Below are 21,317 nucleotides of genomic sequence, written 5' to 3' on the forward strand. Positions count from 1 at the left end.
TTCCAGAAAGTTCTCTTCATGCCCTGTCCCGGCCTATCTCCTACCTTCCCCCTTCTCCCATCCAGATAGCTTGTGATCTACTTTCTGTCATTGTAGTAGAGTTTTGCCTTTTCTGCAATCTCACATAAATGGAATCCTCTGGTGTTTTCCCTTCAGCAATTGTGAGTGTCTGATCCCTAAGCTTTGTATATTTTTTTATTTTTGATAATCATTTGTGTTTTGTTTATTTGTAGTTTCTTTCTTTTTTGCTTCTTTGATGTGAATATAGCACTTCATTTGTTTAAATTATTCAGTTACTTACCTAAATCACCTCTAAGTTTACATGCTCCTCAGAAGCAGCCATTGCACCCCACATGGTTCTTAGCACAAAGTAGGTGTTCAGCGTGTCTTGAATAAATGCATGTATGGAAACTACTTTGAAGACATTCATCTGGATCTCTGTTGGTCATACTTGCGTCTTCCTCTTGTGGAAGTGCAAATGGAAGATGGGCCTAGAAAATAACAGTACAAGTAGATGATGACAGATGCATATATGTTGTTGTTGGCATTTCTCCTCCTCTTGGGCAGGGTCTTCTTATGGATCCAGTCTGCCCATGGGCTTAAGTGTGGGATGCAGAAGGAAATGTGGAAACAGATCAGAGGAATTGGTAAGAGCAGAGAGAAGAGGGTGAGCAGCTCTGTGAGTAAGATAGAAACCAGAGGGACTCTCATGATGGAGGAAAACATTTCAGACATAGGCCCAGGTCTCTGATCCCTTTCTTAGTACTGATGTTACTTTGGATACGGGATTTAATCACCCTTGATCTCCATTGATTCATACATAAAAGAACAAAATTGGACTAGATGGCCATCCTTGCAGTCTTAAGGTACTATGAAATCTATGTTACATAGATGAATAAGAGAAGGAAGTTTACCATGCACTCTCAAAACTCTACTACCAAAGCCTGGGATGACTGGTTATTTGAAAGAATTTGTTTTTTACCAGGCAAATGTCCAGAAAGTGCATGTTTTTCTTAGATTCTCTGTCTGGGATTCTGGTCTGGGGCTATTCATTAGGCAGGTGAACAGGATGGGGAAATGTCACCACTGGGAAATGCTGGGTTACTGTAAGAAGAGATCAGAGTCCAAAGGTCAGGTCACGGGACAGTGGGCTGGATAAGCAACTTCCCATCTCGGAACAAGGGAGAGGTTCATCCTTCATTGATGTTTCCACAGACAGTGCAGAGAGGGGGCTGTTGCAAAACAAGGGACTAAATCCTAAGAGTATATGTCTTAGCTCTTAAGGGGATGAATGTTACCTAAGACGAGAATGTATGTTTTCCAACAGCAATACTAGATACAAAAAACAACAGATGGAAGTTTAGAAAGACTTAAAGAAAGAAAACTTAGAATATCACATTTTATTTCATTTTTTCCAGCTCAATTGAGGTATGACTGACAAATAAGAATTGAATATATTTAAGGTGTACAATGTGATGTTTTGATACACATATACATTGTGAAATGATTACCACAGTCAAGCTAATTAACACATTATCATACAGTTACCTCTCTGTGTGTGTGTGTGTGTATGTGTGTCTACATTCTTAGAAAATTTCAAGTATAAAATTTATGATTATTAACTAAAGTCATCATGCTATATACATTATCTCCAGAACTTATTCATCTAATAACTGAAGGTTTGTATCTTTTGTCCAACGTCTTTCTATTTCTCCCATTGTCCAGTCTCAGTCCCACTATACTACTCTGCATTTTGGTTTTTTTTTTTTTTAGATTTCACATGTAGTGAGATCATGCAGTGTTTGTATTTTTGTATCTGGCTTATTTCACTTAGCATAATGCCTTCAGGTTCATTCCATTGTCTCAAATGGCAAGATTTCCTTTTATTATACCTGAATAGTATGCCACTATGTGTGTATACATAAAACTAGTATAAACAATTAGATAGATAGATGTCCATATGTATATAATACAATATTTATGGTAGCCTTATGATCTTTTGTATTTTTGTGGTATCAGTTATAATGTCTTCTCTCTCATTTCTGCTTTAATTTATTTTAGTCTTCTCCCTTATTTCTCAATTAGTCTAGCTAAAGGCTTGTCAAGTTTAATTTTTCAGAAAACCAACTCTCAGTTTCACTGATCTTTTCTATTACTCTTTTAGTCTCTTTTTCATTTATTTCTTCTTTGATCTTAGTTATTGCTTTCCCTTTCCTAACTTTGGACTTAGTTTCTTCTTCTTTTTCTAATTTTTTTGAGGTAGAAAGTTAGATTGTTTATTTGAGATCTTCATTTTTTAGCAATATAAAATTCTTTCATTACAAAATTCTTTCTTTGAACTGCTTTTGTTGCATTTCATAAGTTTTGGAGTGCTGCATTTCCATTTTTATTTGTCTCAAGATTTTAAAAATTTTCCTTTTTAGTTGTTTCTTCAATCCATTTGTTCTTCAGGTGTGTTTAATTTCAACATACTCGTAAATTTTCCAATTTTCTTCCTGTTACTGATTTCTAGTTTTATACCATGTGGTGAGAAAAGATACTTGATAAAATTTCTGTCTTTTTAAATTTGTTAAGACTTATTTTTACAAAATTAGCTAGGTGTGGTGCCACATGCCTGTAATCCCAGCTACTTGGGAGGCTGAGGCAGGAGAATCGCTTGAACCCAGGAGGAGGAGGTTGCGGTGAGCCAAGATTGGGCCACTGCACTCCAGCCTGGGCAACAAGAGCAAAACTCCATCTCAAAAAAAAAAAAAAAAGGCTTGTTCTGTGGCCTAACATATGATCTATTTTGAAGAATGGTCCATGTGCATTGAGAAGAATGTGTATTCTTCTGCTGTTGAACAGAATGTTCTGTATATGTCTCTTAGATTTATTTGTTCTAAAATCTCCAATATTTCCATATTAGTCTTCTTTCTGGATAATCTATCCTTTGTTGAAAGTGTGACATTTAATTTCCCTCATATTATTGAATTGCTATTTCTCCCTTCAGATCTCTTAATATTTGTTTATATATTTAAGTGGAGTAATGTTGAGTGCCTATATCTTTGTAATTGTAATTGTTACATCAACTTTATAAATGGACTCTTTTATCATTATATGATGACCTCTTTGCTTCTTGTGAAAGTTATTGATTGAGGTCTGTTTTGCATAAGTATTGCTACCCTGCTCTTTTTTGTTTTTTATCTGCATATTTCCTATCCCTTCACTTACCTTTACCAGTGAGTTTTTTATATTTGCATGTTTTTATGTTACTAATTAGCACCCTTTCATTTTAGCTTGAAGAACTTCCTTTAGTATTTCTTATAAGGCAGGTGTACAGGTGATGACCTCCCTTAGCTTTTTTTTTTTTGTCTGGGATTCTTTATCTTTTATTTTTGAAGGACAACTTTGCCAGGAAAATATTCTTGGTTGGCATTTTATTTTCTTTCAACACTTTGAATATATCATTCCACTCTCTTTTCTATTGCAAGATTGCTGCTGAGAAATCTGCTGATAGCCTCATGGGGGCTCCCCTTTATGTGAAGGTTTTCTTTTCTCTTGTTGCTTTCAAAATTATTTGTCTTTGATTTTTGACAATATGATTATAATGCATTTTGGTGAAGCTCTTTTGAGTTGAATCTGTTGAACCTTGAGCTTTGTGTATCTAGATGTTCATCTTTCACAGATTTGAGAAATTTTCAAGCATTATTTCTATTATGAGATTTTTGTACCCTTTTCTCTCTCTGATTTTTCAAGGAATTCTATAGTGCATATATTAGTTCTCTTAATGGTGTTCCATAAATCCTATAGGCTTCCTTCATTTTTTCATTCTTTTTTTTCTTTCTTCTCCTCTGACTAGATAACTTTAAATGATCTGTCTTTGACTTCACAAATGCTTTCTTCTGCTAGATGAAGTCTGCTGCTGATGTTCTTTATTGCATTTTTTAATTTTATTCACTGCATTCTTCATCTCCAGAATTTCTAATTGGATCTTTTTAATTTCTATATATTTGTTGAACTTCTAATTTTGTTCATGTATTGTTTCCCTTATTTCACTGAGTGTTTTCTGTGCTATCTCATAGCTTTCTGATCTTTCTTAAGACAATCATTTAAAATTCTTTGTTAGTCAATTCATAGGTCTCCATTTTGGGGTATTGGTTACTGGAATTTTGTTAGTTTCCTTTGGCAGTGTCATGATTTCCTGATTCTTCATAGTATGTTTAGCCTTCATTTGATTTTTGTGCATCGGAGAGTGCAAACAATACTTCCTGTCTTTACAGACTGTTTTAGTGGTGAAACCTCCTCCTACCAGGTCCCTGGACCGCTGAGACTGCCTCCCAGAATTGAACATGGCTAAAGCTGGGCCACATGGCTGTTGCACAGTACATAGTTGCTTTCACATTTGGCAGGCCTGTATTTGGAGTCCCGTGCAGGCACGGTTCCTGCCAGATCCCAAGTGGATAGGGCTGTCTCCAGGACCATGGGCAAGCAGGGCTGGAGCCAGTCATGGGGCTGTTTCCAGGAATACAGTCGAGTCTGCAGACAGTGGACCTATCACCAGGGGCACAGAAAGGTATGATTCCTGATGAGACCCTGTGTGTCCCTGGGTGAGTAGGATTACCTCTGTCATTGTGGTAGAGGAGAGCTGGAGGTGGGTCACAAAGCTGCTTCAGGTCCCACAGTCAAGACCAGTATCAGCAGCCTGGCTCTGTGGGCTTAGATGTGCACATGTCCTACCGGTTCTCTAAATGGACAGGACTGCTGCTGGACTGCAGAAGAGTAGGGCTGGAACTGAGTCTCAGGAAAACTTCAGGGTCTATAGCCAGAACTGAGTTTGGCAGGCCTACTACCAGGGGGGGAATGGACATCAGTGGGTTCTTTGGTGGGCAGGACCAAGAGAAGGTCTGGAGCCAGATCAAAGGGCAGTTTCAGGATTTGCAGTCAAATCAAACAGGGCCAGTAGGCCTGTTACTGAGAGCACAGATAGAAATGGTTCTTCCCAGGTTCCTGTGAGGGCAGGGCTGATACCAGACTGGCAATATAGTAGGGATGGAATCATGTCAGAGCCACTTCAGAATTTATTAGGGATGGAATCAGGTCAGAGCCACTTCCGGATCTGTTGTCAGGTCTATAGCAAGCGGGCTTATTACCAGAGGCATGGACAAATATGACTCCTCTTGGGTCCCTTGGAAAATATGCTGGTTGCAAGACCATGGCCAAGTGAGGCTGAAATCGAGTCCATAGAGAGTAGGGGCTGCTTCTGATCTGATGCTGGGATAATGTTCAGCAAGTCTGACACCAGCACTTTGCTCCGCTTTCTCAAAGCAGCTCTCCCTGGTCTCTGGTTTTACTGGGGTTTGTGAACCTCCTGTCTGGAATCTAATGCTCCCACAAAGGTACTTTTTTTCCATTAATGGCTGCCAGATCACTGCTTGTGTGGGAGGCTGTGAGCTGGGAACCTTCTATTCTACCAGCTTTCAGATGTCTGAACCTCCAATTTTATAGCCAGCCAAATGGTCACTCAATTAGGAGGTAATGATATAAAATATTCTTAGGCCTCAGAAACTTTGCCTTTCTGAGACTCACATTAAAAACTCTTTGGGATAAGTGTGTGTGTGTGTGTGTGTGTGTGTCAGAGTTTCACTCTTGTTGCCCAGGCTGGAGTGCAATGGCACGATCTCAGCTCACTGCAACCTCCGCCTCCAAGATTCAAGCAATTCTCCTACCTGAGCCTCCTGAGTAGCTGGGATTACAGGTGCCCGCCACCACACCCAGCTAATTTTTTGTATTTTTAGTAGAGACAGAGTTTCACCATGTTGGCCAGGCTGGTGTTGAACTCCTGACCTCAGGTTATCTGCTCGCCTCGACCTCCCAAAGTGCTGAGATCACAGGCGTCAGCCACTGCGCCCAGCCCTGGATGATTTTTTTTCAACAGTGGGAATAGACAACAAAAAATATTACAAGAGATAATGTGACAACAAAAAAGTGGTCAAATACCTTGATACATTTTCTTATTATCTTTTTTTAACAAAGAAAACTAATGCCAAGAAGAAAAAAATTAACTATAATAACTTACGAATAAAAGTTTAGATGTTCACATGATATCAAGAGATTCGGGAAAGAGACCAAAGAATAACAGAAAGTACTAAAGCTCCTGATTGCTAGGCTAGAAATATAGACCTCATTTATTTTTAAGTAAAAATGATTAAAAGTAACATAGGAAAAATGGGACAGAATAAAATAATAAATTAAGTTGGTAGAAATAATCCCAAATATAACCATAATTACTATTTAACAACTGAAATAATCAGTTAAAAAGACTGAAGATTTGGCAGATTTGGAAATAAATAAAACCCAGATTTAGGTTGTTTATAAGAGATATATCTATGCATAAGGGCACATCAAAGATCATAGGTAAAATGATGAAAAATACATATATGAAATAAAAATAGAGAATATTCCACAAATCATTTTTTTTAATCTGACGTATCCCAATACAAAACCAGACAAAGACGTTACATGAAATAAAATGAAAATTACAGGATCATTTTATTCATGAATTAGATAAAAAGTTAAAACAAAGAGTTTGTAAATTAAATGCAATACTATATAAAAACATAAAGCACTAGAACTATGTTGAAGTACTCTCAGTCTCCACAAGAATTATTTAAGAAAATTTGTAATTGTGGTAGTTATAAATTTATAACTGTAGCAGTTATATGAAATTATTACTAAAAATTAGTACATTCAAAGAGAAAAATTGTAATCTCAATAAATGCAGAATACAGAAAAAATGATACAAATTCAAAACCCAATGAAATAAAAAAAGAAGTACTAGTTACATAGGAATAAAAACAGCCTTTTTTTTCTTTTTTTTTTGAGACGGAGTCTCGCTCTGTCACCCAGGCTGGAGTGCAGTGGCGTGATCTTGGCTCACTGTAAGCTCTGCCTCCCAGGTTCATGCCATTCTCCTGCCTCAGCCTCCCGAGTAGCTGGGATTACAGGCACACACCACCACACCTGGCTAATGTTTCTATTTTTTTTTTTAGTAGAGACAGGATTTCACTACGTTGGTCAGGCTGTTCTTTTTTTTTTTTTTTTAAGACAGAGTCTCACTCCGTCACCCAGGCTGGAGTGCAGTGGCGCGATCTCAGCTCACTGCAAGCTCCACCTCCCGGGTTCACGCCATTCTCCTGCCTCAGCCTCCCGAGTAGCTGGGACTACAGGCGCCCGCCACCTCGCCCGGCTAATTTTTTGTATTTTTAGTAGAGACGGGGTTTCACTGTGTTAGCCAGGATGGTCTCGATCTCCTGACCTCGTGATCCGCCCGTCTCGGCCTCCCAAAGTGCTGGGATTACAGGCTTGAGTCACCACACCCGGCCAAGTCAGGCTGTTCTTGAACTCCTGACCTCGTGATCTGCCTGCCTTGGCCTCCCAAAGTGCTGGGATTACAGTCATGAGCCACTGCACCTGGCCAAAACAGCCTTTTTTAACGTATAAAACATTAGCATAAAACTCCTGCCGCAAATATATGAAATGGAAAAACATTAGACATATTTTTCCAAAATAAGAAATGTTACATGGATGCACACTACTATTCAACATTGTATTGAAGGTTCTAGCCACTGCAATAAAAACAATTGAGGCAAAAAACTTTAAAATATGGAGGAAAACCTGTCATTTCTATTTGTTTGTGTCCTCTCTGATTTCCTTGAGCAGTGGTTTGTAGTTCTCCTTGAAGAGGTCCTTCACGTCCCTTGTTCTCTGTATTCCTAGGGTTACTCCCTGCCAGTCTTCCACACCCTGTACCTACACAGGACAGCCTAAGAAGTACTGACAGGGGCTGTGGGATTCCAGACAAGCTGCCTGGGGGATTTGCCTCATTGGCAGTGATTCTCAGGCTGGCCTGTGTAGACACGGGGTTTGGAAGACTGTCAGGGAGTGACCCAGACGACAGATATGGGCAGAGTCTATGTTACCTATGTAGACTACTTCTACATAGGTAAAGCCCAGCCAAGATGCACATGCATTATAGTCCTGCTATACCCCAGTCCCACCCCGCAGTAATTTGATTCCAACACCTAACGCATTGTTAAAGTCACAGCCCTTACCAGGATACACAATTCCAGCAGTCAGGAGTCAACGTTAAAGTTCCAGTGGTTAGTACCATTGCCCTGTAGTTTCTTAACACATGGTTGTTTACTGGATGATAATTTAGCATGTAATGAAGATGCCTTTTCAAAATTGTGGGGAATAGATGGTTTATTCAACAGACGAAACACTTGACTACATGCCTGCAACACGTCATCAGAACCACACAATTGTACATTAAAAATTCATCGCCGACATCATGGTGTCACTGGAAAACGACATAGGTTTCTGAATCAGGAAGACTTGCCTTTTGTTTGATCATTCGTTCATTTAGCAAATATTGAGCACACATTATGTTCCAGACACAAACACTGACTAGCTATCTCATCAGCGGCAAACCACCTTGTTTGAGCCTCTGTTTCTTCATTTGTAAATACAGCTATTAATATCCACCTCATGGAGCTTTGGGGAAAATTAAATAATTTGTGAAAATATCAGCCTAGGGTCACATTAAAGTTCTATAATTTGAGTATGGAGGTAAGTTTTATTTCCCTACATGAATTGTAAGTGCAAATCTGCTCATCTGCTATACCACCACTCCAGGAGAGTAGAATATATACTTTTTGTATGGCCAAGTGGAAATTTCAGTTCATTCAGCTCTATATGGCTAAGATAGAAGTGTTTGAATCATGACTAAATCACCTGGTGTATTTGTGGGATTCTGGACAAGCTGCCCTGAAAGGTTTGCCTCAGAGCACTAAAAGATTATGGTGGCTAATCCTTTGCCCTATGTTGTACAGAAAAGCAAAGGTGAATAATTAGGAAGTGAGAAACTTATTAAAATAAGTCTCCTATCCTAGCCATTTTAAAGTAGAAATAGACAAATTTTGAATGTACAATTGTGTGGCCGTGTTAGTCAGGATTCTCTAGAGAGATGGAACTCATAGGATATATACATATATATATGTATGTCTATGATATCCTATATATAGTCATATATATATATAAGTTTATTAAGTATTAACTCACACAATCACAGGGTCCCACAATAGGCTGTCTGCAAGCTGAGAAGCAAGGACAGCCAGTCTGAGTCCCAAAACTGAAGAACTTGGAGTCTGATGTTTGAGGGCAGGAAGCACCCAGCACAGGAAAAGGATGTAGGCTGGGAGGCTAGGCCAGTCTAACCTTTTCATATTTTTTGCTTGCTTTATGTTCCCTCGCAGCTGATTAGATGGGGCCCACCCAGATTGGTGGGTCTGCCTTCCCCAGCCCACTGACTCAAATGTTAATCTCCTTTAGCAACATCCTCACAGACAAACCCAGGATCAATACTTTGCATCCTCCAATCCAATCAAGTTGGCACTCAGTATGAACCACCACAGTGGCTCTGAATGTAAGAGCTGAAAGTATTTAGATAATCATTTCACTGTTTTTGTTTTGCTTTGTTTTGTTTTGTGATGGTGTCTTACTCTGTCTCCCAGGCTGGAGTGCAATGGCATGATCTCGGCTCACTGCAACCTCCACCTCCCAGGTTCAAGCAATTCTCCTGCCTCAGCCTCCCGAGTAGCTGGGACTACAGGCACGTGCCACCACATTCGGCTAATTTTTGTATTTTTAGTAGAGACAGGGTTTCACTATGTTGGCCAGGCTGGTCTCGAACTACTGACCTCAGGTGATCCACCAGCCTCGGCCTCCCAAAGTGCTGGGATTACAGGCGTGAACCACTGCACTCGGCCTCATTTCACTGTTTATTGAATAATGGATGTCAAAAAAAGATGGAAAGAAATAAGGAAAGGAAAAGACAGGAAGAAAGGAAGGAAGACAGGGAAAGAAAAGAACAAAGAAAAATGGAAACACGCTTGTTAAATGCTCTTACGTGACTTGGCATCTCAACAAAACTAAGTTCTCAAAGCAGGACCTCAAAAAATCTCTGTAGCACATCACTCACTTGTTAACTTGTTCCCCAGACTTGGGCTCTGGTTAAATCTGTACTCATTATGGCTATTAAAGAAAGCATTGATGTATCTGGGAGTATTCACGTATGTGAACAATTGCCTACAACCATAGGACTTACTGGTATATATTTAGGAAACACACACGCGCGCACACACACACACAGACACACACACTCCATATGTCTTGTGTGCAGAAAAAACAAGCCCTCTACAATTGTTCTTTCCTATCTTTTTTTTCTTTCCTTTGCTTCTTTTTCTTGCTTTCTCCCTCCTTTTCTTCCTCCTAACTCTCCATACATTGCTCAGACTCTAAAGGTGCAATTGTGTGGAATTCCCTTGGGGGAGGGAAGGTATTAAGTCTTTGTCCTAGTGGCATTAGAAAGCATTTTGTTTGGGCGATTTATATTTTACAACACACATGTAAATTACTATGTCGAATTTAATAACCCAATTGAGTATCTTCAGTTGGAGCCAAACTGGAATCTATTTCCTGATTTCTGAAGGGGGTTTCTGGCCTCAAGGACAGGAGAACTTCTCACACATGGCAACGTCTTGATTTAAAAGGTTTTTCTGCCGAGAGATCAGTTCCAGACTTGCCCAGCTAGTAGAGCTTGAGAGAAGAGAGAAGCGGAAGGTGGTAATTTGCTAAGAAAGGAAGGAAAAACAATAATGTTTATTTGATTACATTTTCTCATGTTCTAGTAGGGGGGTAAATTACAGGCCTAATGACTTCAGTGTTGAGGGTTTGCCCTGAACAAAGCTTCCTAAGATATTGAGGGCTTTGGAATTAAAGGGAACTTGCAGAGAGGAAATACTCCCTTATTGTCACCACTAGGGTTTTATGAAGAAGATAAGCATTTCCAATAATACTCTTTGGCTCCAACTACTCTCTTCCTGCTCCCCTTACACTGACTACAAAATGAGCAATAAAAGACGAGTGGAAAAACATTTGTGGATTACAAACAATGAAGATATTAATAGGATGCCTTAGAGTTTCAAAGGCCTTTCATTCTTGATATGTTTTGATCTCTACCACAGTGCTGTATGGTAGTCCTCTTCCATTTTATAGGTGAAGAAACGGGCTTTCTGATCCTTTTATATGATTTATTAGTTTCTTAGACTTGAACTTTGAACAAATGTGGCCCCCTGTTCTTTTCCAAAGACCTAATTTCGCTTTCTTACCACGGGAGTTCCAAATCTTTCTTTAAAAAGGCTCTTTGGGTCCCGAAAAAACAAAGCCCAAGAGGCCTTGAGGGTCATACTGTACTGGGATGGCCACTGGTCAGGTAGGTTGACCCACTCCTGGGTGCTGGGTTTAACCTCTGCCCCCTCCATCTGTGTGGCCCATGTTGCCTCACTTCCTGCCTTCCTGGGAATCTGTGCTAGACAATGGCAGAGACTTTGAGGATTGGCCAACACGAGTTTCTGTCCAGCCTCCACCATCTACCAGCTGAGTGATCTTGGAGGGATTATTTACCACTTCGAGTTTCACATTCCTCACTCATAAATTAGAGAAAATAATACCTACCTCCCATGATTGTTGTGAGGGTCGAGTGCTGCAACAAATGAAAGGATAGTAAGAAAAGTCCCGGGCACATGGCAAGAGTCCCCCCCCGGGACTGGTTTTGCTTGTGATATTCCTCCAATTCAGGTTTCCAATGGGACTCGAGACTGTATCTTAAATGGTCTAGATTTCTCACTCTTTTTTTTTTTTTTTTTTTTTAGAGATGAAGGATGGGAAAGAGAGAAAAACAGGCACATTCAGATCCTCTCGATTAGGATAGAATTGCTTGGAATTTCCCCTCTAAGGCAAGAAGGAGGCCTTTCTTCTTTTTGCAGAGCCAAATCCTTGCTTCTGTTAATGATTCTGGAAGGTCATCGCAATGGCAAATAGAGGACTGGATTAAAAACCTTTGTAATTCAAAATCCCAACTCTGCCACTTAGAATCTGGGTGACACTGAGTCATTCACTTGGCCTCTCTAGGCACATATAAATCATACTTTCTCGAAAGACTTTAAAAGAGACTAGATATGTAGAAGGTTTTTAAGTTGTAAAATAGCCTTCAACATAAAACTGTATTGTCTTTACGATTGTAATTATTAATATTCTATTCTGTAACACACATATGTATTTCCCTTTAAAATTCTTCAGGGAAACTAATACTTAAAAATCTTATTTCTCCAATAGACTAGAAGATCCTGCCGGCTGGGGATCTTCTGCTGGTTGAAGATCCCACCGGCATGGCCCCTGACAGCCTGGACTCTGTGCTCAGGGATATCAGAGGCATCTTTTCTTTATCACTGGGAGATTTGGGGGAATTTCTAATTTGGGGAACCAGATGTGGAATAAAATCATATCATCTCAGGAGGAAATAAATGCTTTCCAAACACAGCTACCAACCTTCAAATAAATCGGTCTCTGTAACCAGGTATTTGTAAAAGGTTAATTGAAGGTACATTACACATTTTCAGGGAATCTCAATCCTGGGATATGACTGCACTTGGCGCAATTCACCAAGTTTTCATCTCCCTTCTGCTTGCACTCATCTGATGATAAAATGCCATCTCTCTATTACTGGCATTCGACCTTTGAATGGCAAAGAGCTGCTTTGTCATCAGATAGAGTCATGAAAAGCTATAAAGGAAGAGACGGTGTTAGAATGTTAACGCATCCAAGGCTAGCACATTAAAGCCTTGTTGACTCAGGCAGGGGCTTCCTGCTAGAGAACAGGGGAAAACCAGGCTTTCAAACTTTAAGTCCTTTGCTGCAACATTCTACATCGTTTGCTGCGAGTCTGCTGTGTGCCAATCCATTCATACCCTTCCCTCTGTCAGGTTTAGACTTAAAACTCTTTTTCTTATGATTTCATCCATTTCATCCATTCACATGTTCGGTATTTAAGTGAACATCAATTATACCTGTTTGCAAGTTGCATGCTAATGCATGGTTCTATCTCCTTGGGTTATTCTAAATGTTCCCTAGTTATGGACGTGGAAAATTCTTTGGCACTTGAACATTCTCTGTAGGATCCCGTCGGGCAGTCTAAACAGCAGGCAGGACACGCAGGAGTTAAAGAGCATCTCTGCCTTCAAATTGCTGGGCAACTCTGCCAAGCCACTTAACCTTTCTGTCCCTCTGCTTCCAGAGCTATAAAGTAGAATGAGTTTAATAGCATCACCTCACCTTCTAATGGGAATGTTTTCAGGAATAACTAATGCTAGACCTTGTAAAACACATGGAAAAATATGAAACATGACATCAAATCTTGATCTTAACTTGACTTTTTCTCTAGGACTGTGGGACGAAGAAAAGAGAGATAGGAAAAAGAGAGGATTGTCATGGGGCTATCAGGTGGACTGGAGGGAACTAGGTGTTTCTGTGCTATATTATAAACAACCAGATTCTTTTATATTTGTGCACACCAGAAATCAATATGTGATATCTCTGGCATGAAGTGCAACCATGTAGTGCATGAAAGGAGAATGCATTGGTCAGTCTGCAAACTCTAGCCTTCCATACTCGAGTCGGGTGCCCTGCCGGTATGTCGGGATTCAAAGTGGCAACTGTCCCTCATTGTTTATGAATCCATCTTCCTATTCCTCGTCATCAGCATCACCCTCTGCTGCCCTTCACACTAACCTTAGCACTGCAAGAAGTTTTCACCAAAGGGGGCATCATTACAAGATGTTGAGTTCTCTGTTTCCCGATCAGCCCCCATGTTTAAACTTAAACCTTAGATCCTCTTCAAATCAATACTTAGAAATGCATCTACTAAGTACACTAAAACTGAACAAGAATTTAGGAGATGTAGAATGATAATACATGGTACTTGCAGTCAAGAAACTGAAAATGAGCTAAGGAAATAAGGCTACCAGGCATGGAACAATTCAGACACAAAATAAAAGCATGTATGAGTCAAGACTAACTTTTGTGGTACAGACTGTTGATCTGTAGGGTTTTAGAGAAGAAAAACCCTCTAAGGGGGAGAGTTGTCAAAACAACCTTTGCAAGTCAATGGGAATAGAACCAAGTTTTGTAGACAGATAAAACTGTGATGGGACAAGAGGAGGAGGGGAGGAAGAGGCAGTTACTGGGAGGGTGGGATGAACTCAGGTGTAGAGAAGAGAAAAGGCTGGTATGAGTTGGAGGGGGCCTTGACAAGGCTGAAGACTGGAGTGAAGATGGTATGTTCTGGGGGATAATGGTGTTCAGTTGGCAAAAGCCAAGATGATCGGGGAATGTAAATGTTTAATGGAAGACGTTTAAGAGAGGTGTTACCTCTTTTTCTATGGACTAGACTTTATGAACACTGTGACAGGCATGTGCAACTCAGATGCCTTTTCCCCTTGACTTCCTAGTACAGTCTGGTGTTTTGGAATCTGCACCTAAGAGAAGTTGACCTTTTAGATACTTGGGCTTTTCTTCCCATTTTTGCAGAACCTCTTGCATAGCATCATTATTTTGAGCAAACCATTGCATTTGAAAGTACCATTAAAATGGGACAAAAATGTATAATAATGAAAGTTAATGACAGGCGGGACCCTAATTCTGTAGTTCTATAGGATCAGTTTAATATTCAGGCAGAACAGGCAAATGCCTATTCATGGTGTGATTTCGAAATTTTGGGAAACTGCACAAAACGTCAGAGAAGAAATTTCTCCCCTACCTTCTGGCTGACTGAAATTCCACCAACAGCACTTAATCCCTCCAGTTTAAGGAGCTGATCCCTGTTAAAATGTCTATTTTCATAAGAGCGGTAATAATTTAAGATGCTCCCTCAAGCTACTGTCCCATTTTTTTTTCCTTCCTTTCACTGTAAACTTCTTAATTAAGTGGTCTTCACCCCCAGTCCCCATTTCCTTACCACCCACTTTCTCCTTAATCTCATAAAATCTAGCTTCTGTCCCCATCTCTCAACAGAAACCATTCTCTCCAAGGTCACCAAAGATCTGCTAATCACCGACTTTTTCTCAGCAGTTTTAACCCTTTGGTATTCTGTCTTCTTTGGAACTCTTCTTTCTCAGCATCCAAGACACCATGCACTATGAGTCTGGTTTTGTTGAGGTAGTTGTTGTTCTATGCAGGCTTCCATGATTCCTCTTCTTTCTCCCACATCCTTCATAACACTAATACTTGTAAATTGCATTAGTCATTAATCGTATTCATCCACATTATCTTTGATTTTCAAAGCTTTATGAGGTAGCTATAGTATTGCCATTTCAAGAATGTAAAAATTAAGGCTCAGAGAGTTGCTTGTAAAAAGTGGAGCTGAAAATGTAACCTAGGCTTCCTGACTCCAAGCCTGAGCTGTCAATGCAGACAGAGCTTAATGCCATTTTCAGTTCTCTTCTCTTTCCTCTATACTTCCCCTTACAACAAATCCAGGTGCCCCATAGTTCAACTTGTTCATTCATTCATGATGAATTGAGCTGTGTTCCAGGGTATTAAACATCTGGACATCAAATGTGGACAACCCATCGCTAACTGAAATCCAGCAGTACAGGAAGGCAAAATAGGCAGAGTTAAGTTCCGGGTTAGAATCCTGGCTTATTTTCTGTTCAAAGCTTCCATCCCCATCAGAAGTTCTATTCGCAATCCCAGACATTTGATTCATATCCTGGCCTTCCACACTGCTATGTAGTTATCCTTTTCCAGGAAATCTTCTGGGATGCCCTTTGTTTGCTTCTCCGTCTCAATCAACTTGGACCCAGCTCAGCCTCCAAATGCTCCTGCCCCACAGTCATCTCTACTATGTTTCAGCTGCTCCAGCGCAACAACAGTTACTATATATTGATCACCTGTTGTATGCTTTATCCGTGTTATAAGTCATCAAATACTTAATCAATCCCCTGCGAAGTAAGGACTGTTACCATCTACATTTTACAGATGAGGAAACAAAAGCTTCAAGAGTTTAGAAACTTAACTAAGACCTGAAGTTTGTTTTTGTTATTGTTTGATTGTTTGTTTGTTTTGAGACAGAGTCTTATTCTGTTGCCCAGGCTGGAGTGCAGCGGTGCGGTCTTGGCTCACTGCAGCCTCCACCTCCTGGGTTCAAGCAATTCTCCTTGTCTCAACCTCCTGAGTAGTTGGGATTACAGGCGCACACCACCACACTCGGCCAAATTTTTATATTTTTTAGTAGAGACAGGGTTTTGCCATGTTGGCCAGGCTCGTCTTGAACTCCTGACCTCAGGTGATCCACCCACCTCAGCCTCCCAAAGTGCTGGGATTACAGGCCTGAACCACCGTGCCCAGCCCAGACCTCAAGGTTTCTAAGTGGTAGAGGTGAGAGTTAGACCAACTCTGAATACATACTTCCTTCATAACACTGTGGTTGCCCAGCACTTACTTGCATTTCTAAATTAGCATCTGCTACATTGTATTAATATTTTAAGATAATGTTACACGAATCACCTTTCCCTTACATTAGACCATAAGCTTCTAGAGGCCTCCTTCTCATGACATGAAATTGTGTGTGTCCATAGCTGTGGATAACTGACATCTAGAGGTTCCACAGAAAATCAGGAGGATTGGTATTACTAATTATAAGTGTATATTCTCAACAAATCTTCCATATCCTGAGACATCTGAAATAGGTAAAAGGAGCTCATACTGGCATAAGGGAGCATTCAGTGTCCCATCAGCCAAGTTATTGCATCCTCCCTCTAAAAAGACAGGAAGGGCATTGATTTCAATGTTAGGATCCTTCTATGAGTATATGTGTATATTAGTATTTAATGATACTCTTTTTTTTTTTTTTTTTTCAAGACAGAGTCTCACTCTGTCACCTAGGCTGGAATGCAGTGGCACAATGTAGACTCACTGCAACCTCTTCTTCCTGGGTTCAAGCAGTTGTTGTGCCTCAGCCTCTCAAGTAGCTAGGATTACAGGCACGTGCCACCAGGCATGGCCAAGTTTTATATTTTTATTAGAGATGGAGTTTCACCATGTTGGCCAGGCTGGTCTTGAACTCCTGACCTCAGGTGATCCACCCGTCTCAGCCTCCCAAAGTGCTGGGCTTACAGGCATGAGCCATCCCTCCTGGCTTAATGATTCTCTTGAAAGCATTGAAATATTAGAACAACTGGGTTCACCTTGGAGATTTTGGATCAGAGTGCACTACCTTCTGTGACATTCTGGAATGGATCCATATTCTTCTTTTTGTGTTTATGCCTCTAGAATCAATATTTCTAACCACAAGATTCCTTCCTGGTCACAGTGCATCCTCCCTGTCAGTAGGGTCATTGCTGTGTTTTCACAGCAGGATACTCAGCATGTGTTTGTATACTGCAAGAAGCACTGATTCAACTTTCATTGCACACTTGGTATGTCATTCTGAGGAAAAGTTAAATATGAGACCTTGAAAATATTATCACAGATGGCTTTTCTTTCTCACTTTTTGTTCCTATACTCATCTAAATTCTGGAAATAGTCCAGTCATTTTCACATTATGTTCTTTGGAGGGGAAATTTAGGATTTCCAATAGGTACCTAAAAAGAACATTCATAAAAAGGCTAGCAATGAACATGAAAGGATGTTGTCTGGGAAAAGGCATTTTTCTAGGCCAATGTTAAAGAAATGAGAATCCCTAAGTAAAAGTAGGCAGCTGGCTCCTTGGTCTCTAACCAGCCTCCACTGGTGTTGAAATTCTTTTAGGGTGTGTGCCTTTTATGGCTTCTTTGGGTCCTTCTGGCTCCCTTCAGTGAGAACCACCAATTATTATCTCTCTCTCAACCTCCCAGGCTCACTTTTCCTCTCTGATTCCCCAGAAGCTTTTTATCCCCTGCCTCCTTTTAGAACTCAACTTTTCTCTTTCATGCAACTTGGCAGAAGTCCCAAAAGGCTGAAGATTATGGTCTTTCTCTGTATTTGTGTGTGAATCTTTGTAATTACATTCTCAACCAGAAAGGAGGAATTTTCTTTACACCTAAGCCCTGAAGCTCCCCTCTAAAATTTACAACTTGCTTCTGACTCAACCTGCTTTAAGTTACTAACTTACTAAATTCCAGGTCTAGAAGAACATAATTACTTTCAAAGCATAGTTAGAATATACTAATACTAAATAGGACTATGAAATATTTGCCCCAGTTTTATTCCATCGTATCAGTCAAAAGAGTCAAAGAGAACTTCACATATTCTTAGCATCCCTGAATCCACAAGTCTACCAAGAGGGGTGTCGTTTCTGTATTTAATTCCCCTTGGTTTCTTGGGTAAAAATTAAATTTTGAATGTAAAATAAAATCAACAATGATGATTCAGCTGTCACTGAGTGTCTGCTCTGAAAGATCCTGTGCTAGGCACTAGGGGAAATAGAAAAAGGAATAAAACATAGCCCTTATTTTCTTTTTCTTTTTTTTTTTTTTTTGAGACAGAGTCTCATTCTGTCGCCCAGGCTGGAGTGCAGTGGCGCGATCTCGGCTCACTGCAAGCTCCGCCTCCCGGGTTCACGCCTTTCTCCTGCCTCAGCCTCCCGAGTAGCTGGGACTACAGGTGCCTGCCACCACCCCCGACTAATTTTAAAAAATATTTTTAGTAGAGGCGGACTTTCACCATGTCAGCCAGGATGGTCTCAATCTCCTGACCTCATGATCCGCGCGCCTCGGCCTCCCAAAGTGCTGGGATTACAGGCGTGAGCCACTGCGCCCGGCCCAGCCCTTATTTTCAATACGCTTAGAGTCTATTAGAGAAAGGCAAAATGCATATTCAAATCATTGAATGTTAAGTGAAACGTTAAGGAAATAAACAGAAAGAATATTACTTTGCTGGGGACTCAGTTTTGGTCTTGTGAAGGAAGAAGTATTTAGGCTGCAATTTAAAAGATAGAGATGATGTCAACAAGCAGTAATGATGGATGGACGTTCTGGTTGCAGCAAGAGTGTGAACCAAGATGATCAAGGCTATAAAATCCCAGCCGTCATCTAAAGTAGTTTTTAAAAACTATAATTGGCTAAAGCAAGAGCAGGATAAAGTAGAGGAGTGAATGGTAAGCGTGAAAACCTAGGATGAAGTCATAGAAGAGTGGTGCTTAAATGATGTAAAGGAAATTGAACTCTCTTCTTTGGCAATAAGAAACCACTGAAATTTTCAGATATGCTAGAATATAACTTCCTTGATCACAGAAAATTCACTATGACCATTGGTATAGAATTTTGTTAAAATATGAATATCTATCCACGCCTCCCTTGAGACACAGAAGGCCTTTTTAAAACTCATAAACAAAGAAAGAAATCATAAAGGGAAAGGAATTGCTAGGATAGTGATGGAGGAGAGAATGAAGCCAGGCATCCTTGGTGGATGTTAATGTTCTGTTTCGTGGTGTGGGATGCCAACTGCCTCTAGCATCGTGATGATGGATGCTCAGAGCTTGATGCTGGACAGGGTGTTAGGCAACATATACCAGAGTCTTTTTGTTCTCTGAATGGCATTACCATCCATGGGGGGAATATCTGGCCTCTCTCAAAAATCCAAGCATAGTCTTTACAGGCTTTCTGTCAGCACAACAGCAGACTGTTAGCGTACAAACAGTCATTAACCACAGGCTGTGGGCAAAGTTAATCCGGAGTGTGTTGCAATCCATTGGAACCAGGAAATCTGAGCTGCTGCTAATAGGTTTCCAGCCGCTGAGTCCTTAACCGGTTTTGGCCCAGCTTCCCATCCATGATAACAGGGCTCAACTCTTTCTCGTGCTCTGTTGTTCGGTTTCTGTTAGAGGATTTTTTTCATTGGGTGGAAGAGAAATCATGAATTAAAATGGATTTTCCTCCACAAAGTAGAATGTCAGAGCTGAACAGGGATCCTAAGAATCTTAATGCTGAATCATCATTCATGTGGGGACACTGAGGCCCAGAAGAAGGATGGGTCTTGTGCAAAGTTATGTAGTAATTTTTGAGCCGTCTCCCTATTTCTCAACACTCTTCTCTCATCTGCTTATGTTTAGTTGATCTGGACAGCAGTAGCTCTTTCTTCTTATTTTTAATTCATATTCTCCATTCTTACAGCTTCTCTTCTGGTCATCTAAACTTAGAAAATATTTTCTTTCATTCTGATCTTTTCCACAATATCTCGTGGACATGGCCCTCCATGGATTACTTAATGAAATGGGTATCAAGGGAAAGAGAAGGACTGACAGCTGAAGGGCTTGAATAGTTGGACTTTTTTTTTTTTTTTTTTTTTTTTTTGAGACAGAGTCTCACTCTGTCACCAGACTGGAGTGCAATGGCATGATCTCGGCTCACTGCAAGCTCCATCTCCCAGTTCAAGTGATTCTCCTGCCTCAGCGTCCTGAGTAGCTGGGCTTACAGGCATGCGCCACCATGCCTAGCTAAATTTTGTATTTTTAGTAGAGACGGGGTTTCACCATGTTGACCAGATGGTCTTGATCTCCTGAGCTCATGATCTCCCCACCTTGGCCTCCCAAAGTGCTGGGATTACAGGCATGAGCCACCATGCCTGGCCTAGTTGGACATTTATGATAGCATGTGTATAGTCTGCTTAGTCTAATGGGTGCCAAGGGCCAACCACAGAATGTCTGTCATTTTCAGACCATAAGGAAAACATCTCTGGACACCTGATTTCAAAACTCATTCATTCATTGAATAAAGAAGATATGAGGGTTTCTACCATGTGCAAGGCATTGAGCTGGAGTCAGAGATAGGTCATTCTTTTTTTGTCTGTGAAGGTCAAATTGCTCTGACATAGAACCTGGATCATGTGTCTACATCCTAGTTGCAAGCTGCCTCCAACCAACACTAATAAGGGACAGGATTTAAAAAATACAGAAACAGGGGTTCAGATGTTGAGTGGCCAAAGGAATGATAACCACCCCATTTGCAGATTAGAAAAATTATTATCCAAAAATGTCAATTCTTTTTTTTTTTTTTTTTTTTTTGAGACGGAGTCTCACTCTGTCGCCCAGGCTGGAGTGTAGTGGCGCGATCTCGGCTCACTGCAAGCTCCGCCGCCTCCCGGGTTCACTCCATTCTCCTGCCTCAGCCTCCCTAGAAGCTGGGACTACAGGTGCCCGCTACCATGCCCGGCTAATTTTTATTTGTATTTTTAGTAGAGATGGGGTTTCACTGTGTTCGCCAGGATGGTCTTGATCTCCTGACCTCACGATCCACCTGCTTCGGCCTCCCAAAGTGCTGGGATTACAGGCGTGAGCCACCGCGCCAGCCCAAAAATGTTAATTCTTACATTGCCTATTGACAGGCATAAAGACCCCAAGACTCAGGGGATTTATGAGGAGACTGTAAGTTAAAAAAAAGATCAAGATGAAATGTTCTGAGTGGCAC

This window comes from Papio anubis, chromosome 17 (genome assembly GCF_008728515.1).
Source record: "Papio anubis isolate 15944 chromosome 17, Panubis1.0, whole genome shotgun sequence".
Classification (NCBI taxonomy): Eukaryota; Metazoa; Chordata; class Mammalia; order Primates; family Cercopithecidae; genus Papio; species Papio anubis.